Source organism: Hyla sarda, chromosome 2 (genome assembly GCF_029499605.1).
Source record: "Hyla sarda isolate aHylSar1 chromosome 2, aHylSar1.hap1, whole genome shotgun sequence".
In the NCBI taxonomy this organism is placed as follows: domain Eukaryota; kingdom Metazoa; phylum Chordata; class Amphibia; order Anura; family Hylidae; genus Hyla; species Hyla sarda.
This window is the reverse complement of record NC_079190.1, coordinates 280,223,137-280,227,926: the sequence shown is the minus strand read 5'-3', so window position 1 is coordinate 280,227,926 and position 4,790 is coordinate 280,223,137.

The window sequence follows — 4,790 nt, the reverse complement described above, 5'->3', positions numbered from 1 at the left end:
CGTGGACGGAGCTGCTCCCCCCTCCCTGCACTCGGGTGTTTTTGATACTGGCTTTCTACATGAAATTCTGAAGATTTCAATAAAGCTTACCCATTACAACGGCATGGTGAGTGCGGACATATTTTCTATCTTCTTGTGAATATATACTAAGACTGCCTCTACTGTGTCCAGCACCGCTGATCCAGCCGTACACCCGAATACACTGTTACGCCGAGCGCTCCGGGTCCCCGTTCCTCCCCGGAGCGCTCGCCTCATCCTCGCTACTACAGCGCCCCGGTCAGATCCACTGACCGGGTGCGCTGCGGTACCGCCTCCAGCCGGGATGCGATTCGCGATGCGGGTGGCGCCCGCTCGCGATGCGCACCCCGGCTCCCGTACCTGACTCGCTCTCCGTCGGTCCTGTCCCGGCGCGCGCGGCCCCGCTCCCTAGGGCGCGCGCGCGCCGGGTCTCTGCGATTTAAAGGGCCACTGCGCTGCTGATTGGCGCAGTGGTTCTAATTAGTGTGTTCACCTGTGCACTCCATGTATATACCTCACTTCCCCTGCACTCCCTCGCCGGATCTTGTTGCCCTTGTGCCTAGTGAAAGCGTTCCCTTGTTTGTTCCTAGCCTGTGTTCCAGACCTCCTGCCGTTGCCCCTGACTACGATCCTTGCTGCCTGCCCCGACCTTCTGCTACGTCCGACCTTGCTTCTGTCTACTCCCTTGTACCGCGCCTATCTTCAGCAGTCAGAGAGGTTGAGCCGTTGCTAGTGGATACGACCTGGTCACTACCGCCGCAGCAAGACCATCCCGCTTTGCGGCGGGCTCTGGTGAATACCAGTAGTGACTTAGAACCGATCCACTAGCACGGTCCACGCCAATCCCTCTCTGGCACAGAGGATCCACCTCCTGCCAGCCGGCATCGTGACAGTAGATCCGGCCATGGATTCCGCTGAGGTGCCGCTGTCAAGTCTTGCCGACATTTCCACGATGATCACCCAACGAAATCACCAGCTGGCATACTTGACCACCGTGACACAGCCACTGAAGTCACAGTTACAGCAGCTGCTGTCACTGACACAGCAGCTGCAACTGCAACAACCATCTCCTCCGCCGGCTCCTGCAACTCCTCCGCAGCGTCCGGCCGCTCCTAACCCCTGCTTGTCCCTGCCGGACAAATTTGATGGGGACTCTAGACTCTGCCGTGGTCTCCTTTCTGGAAAGGCCTTGTCTTGGGCCACACCGCTCTGGGACCGCAATGATCCTGCCACAGCCACAGTCCAGTCCTTCTTCGCTGAGGTCCGTGGTGTCTTCGAGGAGCCTGCCCGAGCTTCTTCTGCCGAGACTGCCCTGCTGAACCTGGCCCAGGGTGTTTCTTCCGTTGGCGAGTACGCCATTCAGTTCCGTGCTCTTGCTTCCGAGTTGTCCTGGAATAGTGAGGCCCTCTGCGCGACCTTTAAAAAAGGCCTATCCAGCAACATTAAAGATGTTCTGGCCGCACGAGAAACTCCTGCTAACCTACATGAACTCATTCATCTAGCCACTCGCATTGACATGCGTTCTTCCGGATGGCGTCTGGAGCTCCGCCTGGATATGGACTTTGTTCGCACGAGGCGTTTTTTCCCCCCGGCTCCTCTCTCCTCTGGTCCTCTGCAATCCGTTCCTGTGCCTCCCGCCGTGGAGGCTATGCAGGTTGACCGGTCTCGCTTGACACCTCAAGAGAGGACACAACGCCGCATGGAGAATCTTTGCCTGTACTATGCCGGTACCGAACACTTCCTGAAGGATTGTCCTATCCGTCCTCCCCGCCTGGAAAGACGTACGCTGACTCCGCACAAAGGTGACACAGTTCTTGATGTCAACTCTGCTTCTCCACGCCTTACTGTGCCTGTGCAGATATCTGCCTCTACCTTCTCCTTCTCTACTATGGCCTTCTTGGATTCCGGATCTGCAGGAAATTTTTTTTTGGCCTCTCTTATCAACAGGTTCAACGTCCCTGTGACCAGTCTCGCCAGACCCCTCTACATCAATTGTGTTAACAATGAAAGATTGGACTGTGCCGTGCGTTACCGCACGGAACCCCTCCTAATGTGCATCGGACCTCTTCACGAAAAAATTGAGTTTTTGGTCCTCAGGTTCTTTGGCCCCAAGAAGAGGGGGAGACCCAAGGGGGGGGGTACTGTTACGCTGAGCGCTCCGGGTCCCCGTTCCTCCCCGGAGCGCTCGCCTCATCCTCGCTACTACAGCGCCCCGGTCAGATCCACTGACCAGGTGCGCTGCGGTACCGCCTCCAGCCGGGATGCGATTCGCGATGCGGGTGGCGCCCGCTCGCGATGCGCACCCCGGCTCCCGTACCTGACTCGCTCTCCGTCGGTCCTGTCCCGGCGCGCGCGGCCCCGCTCCCTAGGGCGCGCGCGCGCCGGGTCTCTGCGATTTAAAGGGCCACTGCGCCGCTGATTGGCGCAGTGGTTCTAATTAGTGTGTTCACCTGTGCACTCCATGTATATACCTCACTTCCCCTGCACTCCCTCGCCGGATCTTGTTGCCCTTGTGCCTAGTGAAAGCGTTCCCTTGTTTGTTCCTAGCCTGTGTTCCAGACCTCCTGCCGTTGCCCCTGACTACGATCCTTGCTGCCTGCCCCGACCTTCTGCTACGTCCGACCTTGCTTCTGTCTACTCCCTTGTACCGCGCCTATCTTCAGCAGTCAGAGAGGTTGAGCCGTTGCTAGTGGATACGACCTGGTCACTACCGCCGCAGCAAGACCATCCCGCTTTGCGGCGGGCTCTGGTGAATACCAGTAGTGACTTAGAACCGATCCACTAGCACGGTCCACGCCAATCCCTCTCTGGCACAGAGGATCCACCTCCTGCCAGCCGGCATCGTGACATACACTAATTGTGCTATACACCTGGTCGATCTCTATCAGTGCCCACCCACTCTCTTTTTCAGTTTATAAACTTTAACTTACCTTCCGACATGGTCCCTCCGCTGCGGTCCTGGGGATGGGAACGTCACAGAGCCGTCAGCCTATCACCGGCTGCAGCGATGTCCCGCCTCGGCCGCTGATAGGCTGAGCCCACTGTCATGTAATGAGCATACATGTCAGCGCGCTCAGCCTATCACCGGCCGCAGCGATGTCCCGCCCCGGCCGATGATAGGCTGGCGGCTCTGTGACTTTCCCGTCCCAAGGAAACTGCAAGAGGACCACAGCGCAGGACAGTGAAGATGGTAGCAGAGCAATGGGGGAACGTAGGCAGGTTAGTTAAAGTTTATTTTGTTTATTTTTGCAGCCTGGGAAACGTTATTTGTAGTACAGATTTCTAGCGCTGCGGCCCGCAACTCATAGGAGGATGAGCAGAGGAGCACACACGGGTGACATGATGTGGGGACAGATGTGGGGACAGTGCAGCTGATAATTTAATGTGGGGGGGGGGTGTTGGGAGAGAAGCGGCGCCCAGTTCACAAGGGGGGGGGGGGGCAGGGAGTATACCATTAAATACCGTGAAACTGCCATCACTTAAAAAAATACCGTGATACACGTTTTTGCTCATACCGCCCAGCCCTGGGTTCCCTGTCATCAGCTGACTAGTGAGTCAGGTCTCGACTGCATTGCAAGCTAAGAAAAATTCCGAGACAGCAGTCATTTTGTATGCTGTTAAAAATAAATATTGGAGTGAAAATCACATAAGAATTGTGAGAAAACCATCACACACAGGTACAGACACTATATTATGAACTACTCTAACTTTACAGCCCCTGTAGCATAGTCAAATAAAAAAAATTCCCGGAATACCCCTTTAACTGTGCGTGCGTGTGTGCACACAGCTTAAAGTGGCGCTCGCTCACCTGGGGAGCACCTCACGTGCCATGAGTGGCACGCGTGCTGGGGGTTGCCGACCCCTGCCCTATCCTAAGGATAGGGGATAAGTTTCAGATCGCCGGGGGTCTAACCGCTGGGGCCCCCAGCGATCTCCTGTACGGGGCCCCAGCTCACTGGCCAGATAGCGGGTGTCGCCCACCGCACGAAGATGCAGCTGACACGCCCCCCTTAATACATAGCTTTGGCAGAGCCGGAGATTGCGCCTCGGCTCTGCCATAGAGTTGTATTGAGGGGGCGTGTCAGCCATCGCTTCATGCGGTGGTCAACATGCCCCCTTCCCAGGGGCTGCCGGCCCCGTACAGGAGATCACGGGGGGGGGGGGGGGGGGGGGCGCAGCGGTTGGACCCCTGCGATCTGCAACTTATCCCCTATCCTTGGGATAGAAGATAAGTTTTTCAGCACTGGATATCTCCTTTAAAGCGAAACAAAAATTATCCAACTTTGGTATCATTGGAATCATACTGACCCATAGAATAAAGTTAACATATCAGATATACTATATTGTGAACCCTGAAAAAAATTATTGCCCCACAAAATTGCGCAATTCCATATTTTTTTTCTTCAATTTTTTGCATTTCACATATTTTTTGTTATGGCTCCATAATACATTATTTGATAAAAAAAAAAATAAAGTGCGCCAATGTAAAGTGCAACAAAAAAGAAGCCCTAATACAACTTTGTCAGTGGAAAAATGAGGAGGAGCAAAAAAACGTGAGCCAAAAAAAAATAAAACACTGGGTCATAAATGGGTTAAGCCACAAAATACTCATAATGCAAGTCATAAAAAGTGTGTATTTTTTTATTTTATTGAAAACCAACAAAAAAATTACTTTAAAAAAAAAATCTTTTCATTCACACAGACTTCGCTTCAACGCCGCAACACGCGGGACTTCGCTTCAGTTCATAGCAGCGCGTGGACTCGAAATAGAA